This window comes from Rhinoraja longicauda, chromosome 20 (genome assembly GCF_053455715.1).
Source record: "Rhinoraja longicauda isolate Sanriku21f chromosome 20, sRhiLon1.1, whole genome shotgun sequence".
Taxonomy (NCBI): domain Eukaryota; kingdom Metazoa; phylum Chordata; class Chondrichthyes; order Rajiformes; family Arhynchobatidae; genus Rhinoraja; species Rhinoraja longicauda.
Genome location: NC_135972.1, coordinates 3,117,866 through 3,134,160, shown reverse-complemented (window position 1 = coordinate 3,134,160; position 16,295 = coordinate 3,117,866). Strand labels below are relative to the sequence as shown.

The 16,295-nt window shown below is 46.4% G+C and overlaps 1 protein-coding gene across 5 annotated transcripts in view; it reads left to right on the top strand.

Moving 5' to 3' along the window:
* iqsec3a (IQ motif and Sec7 domain ArfGEF 3a) overlaps positions 1-16,295 on the top strand; it is a 253,682-nt gene that overhangs the window by 48,430 nt on the left and 188,957 nt on the right. Inside the window, exon 1 of one of the 5 annotated variants that reach the window (XM_078416741.1) lies at positions 6,505-6,515. The exons of the other annotated variants lie outside the window; for them this stretch is intronic. The gene's annotated coding sequence lies outside the window, so the exon portion shown is untranslated. Of the gene's footprint in view, positions 1-6,504; positions 6,516-16,295 lie in introns of those variants that run through there. 5 annotated transcript variants of the gene reach the window in all.

Here is a 16,295-nt window from a genome sequence, read left to right as displayed (position 1 = left end):
GTGAGGTGACCTTCAGTGGTTGAAGGCAGTACTGAACAGGTGAGACTTCAGCGATGTTTTGAATGTGGTGAGTGTGGGGGAGTCTCTAACGGTTTGGGGTAGTGAGTTCCATAGGGTGGGAGCAGCGATGGAGAAAGCCCTGTCCCCCCAGGATCTGAGTTTAGTCCGGATGTGGGGGGATAGGAGATTGGCAGCGGCAGAGCGGAGGGTGCAGGTGGGAGTGTGCCTGTGGAGGAGGTCGGTCAGGTAGGATGGGGCCAGGTTATGGAGGGCTTTGTAGGTTATGAGGAGGATTTTGTACTGGATTCTCTGGGGGATGGGGAGCCAGTGGAGTTTATAAAGGACGGGGGTGATATGGTCACGGATCGAGGTGTGTGTGAGTAGACGGGCAGCGGAGTTTTGAATGTATTGAAGTTTATTGATGATTTTTGAGGGTGCGCCATAGAGGAGGCTGTTGCAGTAGTCCAGACGGGAGGTGATGAAGGCGTGGATGAGGGTTTCTGCAGCTGTGGAGGAGAGGGATGGACGGAGACGGGCAATGTTTTTGAGGTGGAAGAAGGCTGTCTTTGTGATGTGTTTGATGTGTTTGTTGAAGGAGAGGGTTTGATCAAGGATGATTCCAAGATTCCGGATGTGAGGTGAGGTGGATACTGGGAGACCATCAATGTTGAGGATGAAGTTGAACACTTGTCAGCCCTGCAAGTGATGTTTCACCACCAAAACTCATTTTTTTTGACAGCAAATGCTGATGCCTGGCAAGCACAGCAAGGAGAATCATCTTCATTTTCTTTGCTGCCGCTCAGGCCCAGGCTCAAACCTGTGCACGACTCATGTCCTTCCATCTGTTACATAAGGTTTGGACATCTTTAAAAGACTATTGTAGGCACCTTGGAATGATTTCAATAATGCATACGAGGCAATAAAGATACGATTCTTTTATCAACATATTCAGATGTCATGATAAATATTTCCTTTAATAGAACAAGTAAAAAGCTCACCGTTCTATCGGGGACAGAGGACAATAAACTCTTGATTCTTGACTTACATAGCTAGAACATAGGACAGTTCAGCATTGGAAAGGCATTTTGGCCCACAATGTCCATGCGGAACATGAGGCCAGGTTAAACTAATCTCCTTTGCCTGCACACGATCCACTCCCTACACATCCATGCACCTATCCAAAAGACTCTAAAACACCACTATTGTATCTCTGATTAAAAAAAACTTGTCCCGAACATATCCTTAAAATGTTGCATGTCTCACCTTAAAGCGATGGATGGCCTCTACTCTTTAACATTTCCACACTGGGGAAAAGGTTTTGACTTTCGATCCTATCAATGCCTCTCACCATTTTATATAGCAGGTGCTCCCCGGCTCACGATGCTTCCACTTGCGATAGTTCCACTTTGCGATGGTGCAAACGGCAGCGACACGTAGCGAGCCACCGCTCGCTTCCGGCCACGTGATCGCAGGTATTGCAGTGCATTTCCACTCACGATACCTTCGGTTTGCGATGGGTTTCTCGGTAACGGTACCCCATCGGAAGCTGAGGAGCACCTGTACTTCAATAGACAATAGACAATAGACAATAGGTGCAGGAGTAGGCCATTCGGCCCTTCGAGCCAGCACCGCCATTCAATGTGATCATGGCTGATCATTCTCAATCAGTACCCCGTTCCTGCCTTCTCCCCATACCCCCTGACTCCGCTATCCTTAAGAGCTCTATCTAGCTCTCTCTTGAATGCATTCAGAGAATTAGCCTCCACTGCCTTCTGAGGCAGAGAATTCCACAGATTCACAAATCTCTGACTGAATTTTTTTTTCCTCATCTCCATTCTAAATGGCCTAACCCTTATTCTTAAACTGTGGCCCCTAGTTCTGGACTCCCCCAACATTGGGAACATGTTTCCTGCCTCGAACGTGTCCAACCCCTTAATAATCTTATACGTTTCGATAATCAGGTCTCCCCTCAGCCAACTATGCTCCAGAGAAAATAATCCAAGTCTGTCCAACCTCTCCTTGTAGCTAATGCCCTCTAATCCAGGCAGATTTCCGATCGACCTCTTCTGTGCTCTCTCAAAAGCTTCCACATCCTCGTGTAACAAGGCAACCAGAACTGCATGTGATATTCCAAATGTGCCAGAGCCAAGGTCTTTTATAGCTGCATGGTGGCTTCCTGACTCTTATACTCAATGCCCTGACCAATGTTGGCAAGCACACCAAATCATTCAGCATGAAAACCTTGTTATTGGCAGATGGAGCAATCTAAGGGTTGAACCTGGAAATGTTCTTGTAGTTTATGGATCAGTATGGCAGTGGAGTGCACTTAGCCATTGAAATACTGTATATTTTAATAAAATCACACAGTCCAATTCACTGATGTTGATAAAGCCACTCAACTATAAAAAGAAAATCACTGTATTTAGAACCAAAAGTTAAGAATGATTATCATTTGGAGTCAAGCTAATAATTTCGTTAGGAAAAAAAAAAATGCAGATGCTGGCTTAAATCGAAGGAAGACACAAAATGCTGGAGTAACTCAGCGGGACAGGCAGGACATTGTCCCGCCCCTTCCCCTGACATCAGTCTGAAGAAGGGTCTCGATCCGAAACGTCACCCATTCCCTCTCTCCCGAGATGCTGCCTGACTCGCTGTGTCACTCCAACATTTTGGTCTACCTTCTAATAATTTTGTTACATTGCTTAACGGGCTTATTTTCGTAGTAGCTTTAGTCTCCAGCCTAATTGATTATACCATTTGAAGAGTGGGGGAGCAGAGGGAGAATTCTGAATTTGGGAAATGGTTTAAAATGAAAGCAGCCAAGATCACGACATTTGAATAATATGGGGGCCAACTCAATATTGGCCATTTTTTTAAATGTCCAAAGTTGAAGTAATTCACGACAGGTTGAGAAACTTAGAAATTGTGTCACATGAGAGGTAAACAGAGGACAGATGAGGAAGTGTAGTTTTGAATTCCGGGCCGCGCTTAGCAGGAGCTTTCAGTTGAGGTCCAAGTACATGCTTTCAAACCAAAACTTTCATGTCTAAGCAGAACGCAAAGAGCTGGAGGAACTCAGCGGGTCAGGCAGCATCTGTGGAGACAAGTCAAGTCAAGTCAAGTTTATTTGTCACATACACATACACGATGTGCTGTGGAATGAAAGTGGCAATGCCTGTGAATTGTGCAAAAAAAGAATTACAGTTACAGCATATAAATTAAAGTTAACACAGAGAAGACAAAATTTAGTCCCCGGAGTTATAATAGTTAACAGTCCTGATGGCCTGTGGGAAGAAACTCCGTCTCATCCTCTCTGTTTTCACAGCGTGACAGCGGAGGCGTTTGCCTGACCGTAGCAGCTGGAACAGTCCGTTGCTGGGGTGGTAGGGGTCCCCCATAATCTTGCTTGCTCTTGATCTGCACCTCCTGATGTATAGGTCCTGCAGGGGGGCGAGTGTAGTTCCCATGGTGCATTCTGCCGAACGCACTACTCTCCGCAGGGCCTTCCTGTCCTGGGCAGAGCTGTTCCCAAACCAGATTGAGATGTTGCCGGACAGGATGCTCTCTACAGCCCCAGAGTAGAAGACAATGGACAGGAGGTGTTTCTATTCGGGACACTCCTTCAGACTCAAAGGTTGAGTCATTGTATCATACAGCACAGAAACAAGTCCTTCGGCCCGTCCCATCTATGCTAACCAAGATGGTCAGCATAGTATTCACTGGGCTTGTATTCACTGGAGTTTAGAAGGGTGAGAGGGGATCTTATAGAAACATATAAAATTATAAAAGGACTGGACACGTTAGATGCAGGAAATTTTTTCCCAACGTTGGGTGAGTCCAGAACCAGGGGCCACACAGTTTAAGAATAAAGGGGAGGCCATTTGAAACTGAGGTGAGCAAAAACTTTTTCACCCAGAGAGTTGTAAATTTGTGGAATTCTCTGCCACAGAGGGCATTTGAATTTCAAAGAGAGTTAGATAGAGCTCAAGGGGCTAGTGGAATCAAGGGATATGGGGAGAAGGCAGGCACGGGTTACTCATTGTGGATGATCAGCCATGATCACAATGAATGGTGGTGCTGGGCTCGAAAGGCCGAATGGCCTCCTCCTGCACCTATTTTCTGTTTAAGATGCCCCATCCAAGCTAGTCCTATTTACATGTATTTGGTCCATGTACCTCTAACCCTTACCTATTCATATACCTTTAAATGCCTTTTAAATACTGTTATTGTACCTGCATCAACTGCCTCTTCTGACAGAATGTTCGACATACCCACTGCCCAACAGTTACAGTCTAGTTTATTGTCACGAGTACTGAAGCACAGTGAAAAGCTACCCAGTCAGCGGAAAGACAATATGTGATTGCAATGGAACCGTTTACAGTGAATAGATACATGATAAGGGAATAATGTTTAGTGCAAGGTAAAGCCAGCAAAGTCTGATCAAGGATAGTCCGAGGGTCGCCAATGAGGTAGATAGTAGTTCAGCACTGCTCTCTGGTTGTGGCAGGATGATTCTCTGAATGAAAACGTTCTTCCACAGTTTTAGTTTTTTTAGTTTTAGAGATACAGCGCAGAAACAGGCCCTTCGGCCCACCGAGTCCGCACTGACCAGTGATCCCCCCACATTAACACAAGCCTACATACACTAGGGACAATTTACACTTATACCAAGTTTACAAACCCAAGCCAATTAACCTACAAACCTGTACGACTTCGGAGTGTGGGAGGAAACCGCAGATCTCGGAGAAAACCCACGCGGGCACGGGGAGAACGTACAAACTCCGCACAGACAGCACCCGTAGTCGGGATGGAACCCGGGTCTCCGGCGCTGCATTCGCTGTAAGGCAGCAACTCCACCGCTGCACCACCGTGACCGCTTATTGGTTCCCATTGAAATCTTTCCCCTCTCCCCTTAAACCTGTGCCCCCTGGTTCTTGATACACCGTACTCTGGGTAAAACACTGTGCATTCACCCGAACAATTCCCCTCATGATTTTATACATCTCTATAGGATCACCCCTTAGCTTCCCCCACTTCAAGGAATAAAGTCCTACCCTACAAGTCTGACCCTAATACTTCAGGTAGTTCCAAAATCCCCCTTGGAGTATTGTGTCATCTCAGCTATATGATCAGGCAATGTGATGAAAGGACACAAAAACAGATCCTTGAAGGGAATGAACAAAAGTTGGCAGTCAGGCAGCATCTGGAATATGGGCATTTGTGATGTTGAAGGTGAAGTTTAATGACAATAAATCCCAGTTGTGGGGAATGAATGATGGCATGGCTGATTAAACTAACACCACAGTAGTGCCAGTTTATTTCTACCAACTTTTGTTCAATTGTTCTTATGCTGCAGGAGTTCATGTAGAATTGCTTTGCTATTATATCGTAAAAATAACACAGAACACAGAACAGTACAGCACAAGAATATGCTCTTTGGTAGACACAGAGTGGTGGAGTAACTCAGCGGGTCAGGCAGCATCTCAGGAGAGAAGGAATGGGTGACGTCTGACCCGCTGAGTTACTCCAGCATTTTGTGTCTACCTTCGATTTAAACCATCATCTGCAGTTCTTTCCTACACTCTATGCTCTTCGGCCCGCGTAGTCCCTGCCGAACATGATACCGAGTTATCGCCTCCAAGAACTGTGCATCTTATTGTGAATCTGAATGTGGTCACAAGGGAAGCGATGCCACAATCAGGGGGAGCATTGAGTGGAATGTCAATGTGCATGATGGGACACCACATAGGGCAGCACGGTGGCGCAGCGGTAGAGTTGCTGCCTTGAAGCGAATGCAGCGCCAGAAACCCGGGTTCCATCCCGACTATGGGCGCTGTCTGTACGGAGTTTGCATGTTCTCCCCGTGACCTGCGTGGGTTTTCTCCGAGATCTCCGGTTTCCTCCCACACTCCAAAGACGTACAGGTATGTGGGTTGATTGGTTTGGTAAATGTAAAAACTGTTCCTAGGGTATAGGATAGTGTGTTGATGTGCGGGGATCACTGGTCGGCGCGGACCCGGTGGGCCGAAGGGCCTCTCTGCCTCAGAAGGCAGTGGAGGCCAAGTCTCTGGATGCTTTCAAGAGAGAGTTAGATAGAGCTCTTAAAGATAGCGGAGTTAAGGGATATGGGAAGAAGGCAGGAACGGGGTGCTGATTGTGGATGATCAGCCATGATCACGGTGAATGGCGGTGCTGGCTCGAAGGGCCAAATGGCCTCCTCCTGCACCTATTGTCTATTGTCTATTGTCTGTATCTCTAAAAAAAACTCGAAAACTAAACCACACTTGTGATGCCTTTAATAGCAATGGCTCATCAATGACTCTGGTAGGGATATTGTCAGTGTTGAGCTAATTATTTGCAACTGCAGTCCAAAAGAGCAAAGACAATCCACTGCGTATTTGTGGCCCTGGTCGTTCAGAACCGGCATGAAATTTCCAGGAAAGCTGAATGAGACTGTGGGATTTCCATTGATTCTTTGCTCACACTGTCTACAGTGCATGGTGGCAATGGACAAAGTGAGTAGAATGGGCAAGGGTCTCGACCCAAAACATCACCTGTCCATGTTCTCCATCAGGTCATAAGGGATAGGAGCAGAATTAGGCCATTCGGCCCATCAAGTCTACGCTGCCATTCGATCATGGCTGATCTATCTCTCCCGCCTAACCCCATTCTCCTGCCTTCTCCCCATAACCCCTGATTCCAGAGATGCTGCCTAATTCGCTGAGTTACCCCAGCACTTTGTGTCTTTTGTTTTAAGTAGCATATTTGATTATTATTTTCAAACCAATTGTTTTCAAGTATCTGATTAGTGCATCTTGCTGTCGTTGCTGTTATCTTGTTTGAGTGAACAGTGTGATGTTTGTATGACGGAAAACGCTGTTTTAGAAGGTTAAAGCTTGGTCCCTTGTTAGTTGAAGGGCTTGTCCTGGCCTCTGCCCCTTGCCACCGAGGCAAGAGTCAGTCAGTGCCTCTGCCTCTTGCCACCGAGGCAAGAGTCAGTCAGTGCCTCTGCCCCTGGCACCGAGGCAACAGTCAGCCAGTGCCTCTGCCCCTTGCCACCAAGGCAACAGTCAGCCAGTGCCTCTGCCCCTGGCACCGAGGCAAGAGTCAGTCAGTGCCTCTGCTGCTGGCACCGAGGCAAGAGTCAGTCAGTGCCTCTGCCTCTTGCCACCGAGGCAACAGTCAGCCAGTGCCTCTGCCCCTGGCACCGAGGCAAGAGTCAGTCAGTGCCTCTGCCCCTGGCACCGAGGCAAGAGTCAGTCAGTGCCTCTGCCTCTTGCCACCGAGGCAAGAGTCAGTCAGTGCCTCTGCCCCTTGCCACCGAGGCAAGAGTCAGTCAGTGCCTCTGATTCATTCCAGGTGGGCCCAGAGATATCCTCATGTAGATACAAGTCCTTTGTTCTTATTGCTGCAGTGTCCTCATCACCACGGTTCACTACTGATCATTCAATGTCCCATCAACCAACGGCGATGAGTTTTGTCTGTCCTCATTGCTCATCCCAAAGTGTCCCATGTTTAGTTTAGAGATACAGTGCGGAAACAGGCCTTTTAGCCCACTGGTTCCGCACCGACCAGCGATCCCCGCACATTAATATCATGCTACACACACTAGGGACAATTTACACATAGACCAAGCCAATTAACCCATAAACCAATTAATCTATAACCTGTACATCTTTGAAGGAACCAAAGATCTCGGAGTAAATCCACAAGGTCACAAGGAGAACGTACAAACTCCATACAGACAGCACCGAAGCCAGGATCAAACCTAGGTCTCTGGTGCTGTAAGTGCTGTGAGGCAGCAGCTCTACTTCTGCGCCATCGTGATTCCCTTGTGTAGATTAGCCTGTTGCTTTGCAAACATTCTTCCCCTGTCATCTCATGCTTTATTCCCCTTTAACCACACCACTTTAATGCTCTGGGGAATTTATCAGTCTCTGTCTTGCATCCTTTCCACCAAGATAATTAATTTCACATATCCTCCATCGGTCAATTTCTTGCCTATTCACTGTCTTTCGCTGACTGCAATGCCTAGGCATCCTCCTCACCAGTTTGATTTCCCACCTCGCTTTATATCATTAAAGCTCCGGTCTGTGGAGCTGAATTACGATTTTCTGCACATCTTTTTGGAATGGTAATTTTAATATTGTTTAATATTGAAATTGTTGATTTTTTGTGAACCGTATTATTTCCCCAGCTGTAGCTGATTTTCACAGTGCCATGGAAGCTTGCATTACTGACAAATGACATTATAACGTTGACGGAACACCGAGTTAAATGATAGATTAACTGGCGCGTTACTAGGTGCTGTTGACAAGACTTCCATAGCCCTGTCCTAATTTGTTGCTGAGCGCTTGTTCTGTGCACGATTGTTTCCACTAGTGCTGTCACAGCAAGCCAAGCCATTAAAGTGTGTGTTTAGTTCGTGATTCATCAGCTAGGGTTCACTAAAAAATAATTTCCTAACAAACAGTCTTCAGCAGCCCGCATCAATAAAGTGACATCTTTCCACTCAGCAAGCCTCAGTTTTCAGCATCAGTTTCCACTTGTCACAACTTCCTTGAATGTTTGATTAAAAAAGTTGCCCACAGCCATGGATATTATCTTATTAAAGCAGTTCATCATCTGCGGTCCTCCGACTACAAGCTTCATGTCATGCACAGAAGTTTAGTTTAGAGATACAGTGAGGAAACAGGCCCTTCGGCCCACTGAGTCCGCGCCGACTAGCGATCCCCACACAATAACACTATCCTACACACTCCAGGGCCGACTTTGCAATTTTACAATTATACCAAGCCAATTAACCTAGAAACTTGTACGTCTTTGGAGCGTGGGAGGAAAGCGGAGATCCCAGGGAAAAACCACGCAGGTCACGGGAGAACGTACAAACTCCATACAACAGCTCCGTAGTCAACATCATCATCGGCGGTCACTCGAAGCGAGTATGACTGGCCTCGCAATGGTGCGTGACTTTGTTTAACGTGGGGAGACTGGTGCACAGATAGCCATCCTTGACAGATCTGGGTCAGGATCCAGTGACATGGAGTCCAAGACGACCAGGGACCCTTTTCTGCTGCAGCCTTCATCCATCCGCCTTCCCAGCCATTGTGACGCTCCACTAAAGGCAGCCATCATCCTCCCTCCGCCTGTTCCACCATTGAGGTCTTGGTTGGATTGCTCTTTGTCAGGGACCTCCCTCCCCCTGGACCTTACCGCCATGGGTGACCCTACCAGGAGCGTAGCTCCAGACGGCATCGTTCTCAGGATCTCAGGACCACACAAGCTTCTCCACCACCACAAGGTGACAATCCATGGAGAAGATGCCCATGTAAGCTAGTCCCATTTAGCTCATATCCTTCTAAACCTTTCCTATCTGTGTACCTGTCCGAGATCAACCATTGGTTTTTATTTTTATTTTTATTTTTTAGTTTTAGAGATACAGCGTGGAAACATGCCCTTCGGCCCACCGGGTCCGTGCCGACCAGCGATCCCCGCACATTAACACTATCCTACACCCACTAGGGACAATTTTTACATTTGCCCAGCCAATTAACCTACATACCTGTACGTCTTTGGAGTGTGGGAGGAAACCGAAGATCTCGGAGAAAACCCACGCAGGTCACGGGGAGAACGTACAAACTCCGTACAGACGGCGCCCGTAGCCGGGATGGAACCCGGGTCTCCGGCGCTCCATTCGCTGTAAGGCGGCAACTCTACCACTGCGCCACTGTTTGGAAACTCTAGCTTGGAGGATAACAACCAACAAAGTCAGGCTAATCTTGAGTAATAAGGAGGTGTGACTAGCAAAATGGTGATTTTTGTTTAATAAGTGGGTTCATTTTCATAAAGTGAAACCTGCCTCTTTATTTTGTGCAAAGGGACATGCCCAAGTTTAGCAGCTGGCCCCAATGATAAAATTGACTGCAAAAGATTATGTGGAATATCCACCAGTTTCTTATTTTTGGCACAGAGCCTGCAGTTTTTCAGCACTCTGGAAAAAAATGTATTGTTCGTTCTAAGTCAAAGGATTTATTTATCTTTCAATTTATCGATGGCTGGCATAAAACGACATACAGTTTATCAGTCGTGGTTATTGATTTTAGCTATGAATCCAAACACCTCATGATGTTAGGCAGAGGATGCCAGATTGTTGAATCTCTTTCACCGGTGCAATAGACAATAGACAACAGGTGCAGGAGGAGGCCATTCGGCCCTTCGAGCCAGCACCGCCATTCAATGTGATCATGGCTGATCATCCACAATCAGTACCCCGTTCCTGCCTTCTCCCCATATCCCTTGACTCCTCTATCTTTAAGAGCTCTATCTAGCTCTCTCTTGAAAGCATCCAGAGAATTGGCCTCTACTGCCTTCTGAGGCAGAGAACTCCACAGACTCACAACTCTGTGGGTGAAGAAGTGCTTTTAGACAGAATGGACTTGTAAATGTTTACGAGAGAGCAATTTGATGTCAGTGGAAACAAAATGGATTCATGGTTGAGCAGGAAAGTTTCAAGTTTGTGTCGGTAATTCTTTTCATAACGTTTTGTTAGATGGTGTGAAAAGAACGTTCAATCTTTCCTGTATATTCCTTCATTTTTTCTCTCTTCCAAGCTTCACTCATGCTTCATGAGTGCCCACAACCCTTGCGGCATCAGTACTGTGCTGGATAATACAATAAGATACGAGACGATAGAACTTTATTTAATCCAGGAGGGAAATTGATCTGCCAACAGTGAAAAAAACACAAGATGCATGAAAAATGAAATTAAAGTGATGAGTGGAAAGGATTGGAGATGTGCAAAGATTGGGTGGGGTGGGGGGGGGGGGGGGGGGGGGTCAGTCTACCACAGGACAGAAGAGGGAGGAGTTGTACAGTTTGATAGCCACAGGGAAGAAGGATCTCCTGTGGCGTTCTGTGCTGCATCTTGGTGGGACCAGTCTGTTGCTGAAGGTGCTCCTCAAGTTGACCAGTGTGTCACGGAGGGGGTGAGCTGTATTTTTCCAAGATGCTCCACACTTTGTGTTTTGCTTCAGATTTCAGAATCTACAGTTTTTTTGTCCCTGGTATAGTTTGTCTCTCAGCGAATAACATTAAAGGCAGATTAGCCCACAATGTCGCCGGTGGTCAGTCATGCTAAATGTGTCGTGGTAATCGTGTCGCATCTGAAATTCACTTTCACTGACTTCAGTGAACGAATTCATTGATGAGCCCACATAGCACGATTAGTACTATTTACCAGGGATGAATTTCCAGCAATTATCTGGCCATTTATTTCATTGCTGTTGTGTGCAGAATTGGCTGTTGAATTTCCCAGCGACATAAAAATAATTACACTTGCAGTATTACGTTGTCTGTAAAGTGCTTTGGGATGACCAGGGGTCATTGAAAGGTGCAATATAAACAAATTTAATTTTCTTTTGCCTACCAGGCATTTTGCGGTTTAGAACTTTGCTTCATCCTTTACTGTTCACTTGGTTTTTTTCTTAAACGTACCAAATTGTTGACTTGCTGAGTTGAATTTCGACCTCTGTAAAAAGTTGTTCCCTCAACGTCATCACTTTCAATGAGCAACATGACCTCCGGGTTTCATACCCTTATTTTTAATGGCTCCAATATCCGGACAAACCCCTGGCTGGTGGTGTTGAATCCGGGCAAGTGTGGTGCCATGCCCTTTGGCAAAAGAAATCAAAAGATGGAATTTTTAGCTCAATGAGGAGAGAGACTGCAAATTAGCAGACAGGTCCGAGATATGGTTAAGAAATCAAACAGCATGTTGGTCTTTGCAAAGGGGATAGAATCGGGAGGTTTTGTTCGAGGTGGTGAGACCACACCTGGAATACTGTGCAGCTTGCACCAAGGAAAGGGCACAGTAACTTTGGAGATGGTTCAGACGAGATTCACAAGCTTAATCATTTAGATGAGAGCGTGTCCTATCAAGAGAGACTCGGCAGTTTGAGTGTGTATTCCTTGGAGTTTAGGAGAATGAGAGATGACTACATTCAAACATACATGATCCCAAGGGGGGCTTTGATAGGGCAAGATACTGAAATGTTTTCACTGGTGCGAGAATCAAGGGTATATAGTTACAATCTAAAGGGACAATCATTTCAAACTGAGCTTCGTATCAATTTATTTTCCAAAAAGGTAGCAAATCTTTGGCATTTTTTCCCCCAAAGAATGGTGGAAGTTCAAACGGTGGAGATAATTAAATATTTGAAAGATCGATGAATTGAGGGTTGTAGGGAACTGGCACAGAAGAAAAGATGAGGCCAACATAGATTAGCTGTGACCAGATTGAATGGGTGGGGCAAATTTGAGGGTTCCAGTCATTTACCCCTGCTCCTGTTTTCTTTGTTCTTGTGTTTATATCAACCTCTACTTACTTTGTTCTCTCATCATTTAGCAGTTGAAGAGATGAAGGTTGACAGGAAAGTTCTGTAGATATGGATCTTGACATATTGGGCAGCATTCTGAGCACATCACCCATGTTTGATGCTTCAGTGGAATGGACATAGTCATAGAGCCATGTAGCATGGAAGCATGGCCCTTTGGCCCAAGTTGTCTTTGCTGACCAAGTTCCCCAACTGTTTTAGTCCATCATAATTTTATAGATCTCTATAAATCTTAAGCCTCTACCTGCTGGGGAAAAAAGTCCCAGCCTATCCAGCTTCTCCTTATATCTCAAACCAACTCCAGGCTTGGTATCATCCTTGTAAATCTCTTGTGCACCCTTCCAGTTTAATAACATCGTTCCCACAGCTGGGCAACCGGGACTGCACGTGGTACTCCAAATTTGTTTTTCCAATGTCTACTACAGCTGTAACATGATGTCCCGATTCCTGTGCTCGGTATCCAAACCAAGAAGGCAAGCGTGCCAAATGACTTCTCCACCAAGCTGTCCACCTGTGCCGTCACTTTCATACAACTATGTACCTGCAGCTTAAGTCTTGCAGTTCTACAATACTCCCCAGGGCCCAACCATATACTGTGTAAGCCCTGCTGCCCTGGTTTACTTACTAAAGTGCAAGATCACACATTTATCTGAATTAAATTACATCTACCATTCCTTAGCTCTTGGACCAGTTAATGAAAATCCCATTGTAGTCTTAGAAGTATGGGAGGCATAGATAGACAGGGTAGATGGTCAGAACCTTTCACCCAGCGTTGAAATGTCACGGACTAGACGGCATAGGTATCGGGTTAGAGGGGGGAAGTTTAAAGGAGATAAGCAGGGAATGTCTTTTACATGGAGAGTACTGGAACACGCTGCCAGGGGTAGTAGTTGAAGCAGATACAATAGTGGCGTCATAGTCATAGAGTGATACAGTGTGGAAACAGGCCCTTCGGCCCAACATGTCCCAGCTACACTAGTCATAGAGTGATACAGCGTGGAAACAGGCCCTTCGGCCCAACTTGCCCACACCGGCCAACCTGTCCCAGCTACACTAGTCATAGAGTGATACAGCGTGGAAACAGGCCCTTCGGCCCAACTTGCCCACACCGGCCAACCTGTCCCAGCTACACTAGTCATAGAGTGATACAGCGTGGAAACAGGCCCTTCGGCCCAACTTGCCCACACTGCCCAACATGCCCCAGCTACACTAGTCATAGAGTGATACAGTGTGGAAACAGGCCCTTCAGCCCAACTTGCCCACACCGGCCCAACATGTCCCAGCTACACTAGTCCCTCCTGCCTGTGTTTGGCCCATATCCCTCCAAACCTATCCTATCCATGGTGTTTAAGAGGCTCTTTGAAGAATATGTGGGGAATGGAGGAATGCAGATCATGTGCAGACAGGGGAGCTTAGTTTAATGTGGCATAGTGTTCAGCATAGACATTGTGGGCTGAGAAGCCTGTTCCTGTGCTCTGCTGTTCTATGTGTAACCTCCTTCCCTGTCTATTAGTGTCATCTGCAAACTCACTAACCATTCCACTGCATTCTTCACGATCCAAATCGTTAAGATAAATAACGAGCAGGAGTGGATCCGTCACCGATTTCTGTTGCATGTCTGCAGTCTGAAAGACAGCGTCCACCAGCACCCTCTGTCTCTGACCTTCAGGCCAATTCTGTATCTAATTGTGGGCACAGAAGGCTGGAGTAACTCAGCGTTTTGTGTCTACATTCGATTTAAACCAGCATCTGCAGTTTTTGTTTCCTACACATCCTCTGTATCTAATTGTCTAGTTTGCTCTGGATCTCACTTCGTCTAAGCAGTGAAATCTGGATGCTTCAATAATGGGCAGCCAAGTTTCTTGTCAAAGCACCACTAAAGCTTACCCCTGAGACCATTCCTATTCACCTCAAGCACATCTGCCATTTGCACAGCGATCTTTGGTCACAAATGCAAACATTCATCCCAGAAAACCTGTCCTCTGGTCTCTATTATTACTAGATTAAAACAAAAAACAGGGAGGATTTGGATGAGAGGAATGAAAAAAAAAGTGAAATGTCCAAACCATGGAGCAATGTTCCAGTTTATCATAATAATTATCCATGTGTGATATGAAGGACTAGGCTTAGAAATCCTTCCTGCGATCAAAGTTTCCTTGTGCAATTTGTCACTTGTCCAGCCATCAAGAATCTTGGTCTTGGATGCACTTTTGCACCCAAGATGGACCCTACTCCTGGTATTAGACTTTTACATGGATAGGGCAGGTTTGGAGGGATATGGGCCAAACGCGGGCAGGAGGGACGAGTGTACATGCGACATGCTGGCCGGTGTGGGCAAGTTGGGCCGAAGGGCATGTTTCCACACTGTATCACTCTATGACTAGTGTAGCTGGGACATGTTGGCCGGTGTGGGCAGGTTGGGCCGAAGGACCTGTTTCCACATTGTATCACTCTATGACTAGTGTAGCTGGGACATGTTGGTCGGTGTGGGCTGGTTGGGCCGGAGGGCCCGTTTCCACACTGTATCACTCTATGGTACTGATTGAGAATGATCAGCCATGATCACATTGAATGGTGGTGCTGGTTTGAAGGGCCGAATGGCCTACTCCTGCACCTATTGTCTATTGTCTATTGACTAGTGTAGCTGGAACATATTGGCCGGTGTGGGCAAGTTGGGCCGAAGGGCCTGTTTCCACGCTGTATCACTCTATGACTAGTGTAGCTGGGACATGTTGGCTGGTGTAGGCAAGTTGGGCCGAAGGGCCTGTTTCCATGCTATATCACTCTATGACTAGTGTAGCCGAGACATGTTGGGCGGTGTGGGCGTGTTGGGCCGAAGGGCCTGTTTCCACACTGTATCACTCTATGGTACTGATTGAGAATGATCAGCCATGATCAAATTGAATAGTGGTGTTGGCTCCAAGGGCCGAATGGCCTACTCCTGCACCTATTGTCTATTGTCTATTGACTAGTGTAGCTGGGACATGTTGGCCGGTGTGGGCAAGTTGGGCCGAAGGGCCTGTTTCCACACTGTATCACTCTATGACTATGACTCTATGTGCAAGATGGAGGTGGGGGTTTGCTGAAAGTTGTAGGAGGAGCATAGACCTTGACTCTTCTTTAGACTGATTGTAGTAGTGAAGAGGAAGCTGGAAAATAGGTGGGAACGGGACAAAGCCTAGCAAATGTTAGATGGAAGATAGACACAAGGTGCTGGAGGAACTCAGCGGGTCAGCACTTTGGCATTAACCAGCATCTGCAGTTCCTTCCTACACAAGTGATAGATGGATACAGGTGAGGGGGGTTGGTTGGCAGATGGATTGAGTAAGTGGCAAAGGCTAGAGATGAACACGAGACAAAGGATGTGAGATAAGAAATGATGAGGAGTGAAATGTAAAGGCAGAAGGGGAGGGAGGTAGGTGGAAGGCGATGGGAGTTTAGTTCAGTTCAGTTTAGTTTATTGTCACGTGTACCGAGGTACAGCGAAAAGCTTTTGTTGCGTGCTAACCAGTCAGCAGAAAGACAATACTTGATTACAATCGATCTGTCCACAGTGTACAGATATATGATAAGGGAATAACGTTTAGTGCAAGGTAAAGCCAGCAAAGGATAGTCCGAGGTTCTCCAAAGAGGTAGATAGTAGTTCAGCACTGCTCTCTGGGTGTGGTGGGATGGTTCAGTTGCCTGACAACAGCTGGGAAAAAGCTGTCCCTGAATCTGGAGGTGTGCGTTTTTACACTTGGGGAAGAGGAGTGGGATGGTGGGGGAAAAATGGGTGAGAGGGGTGGGGATATATGGGCACCGGAAAGAGAAATGGGGAAGGTTTGGAATATTCAAGAGGATAATATCTTTTTAAGTGTTAAGAAGGATTTTAATATTCAAGAGGTGAAGTATATGTTGTGG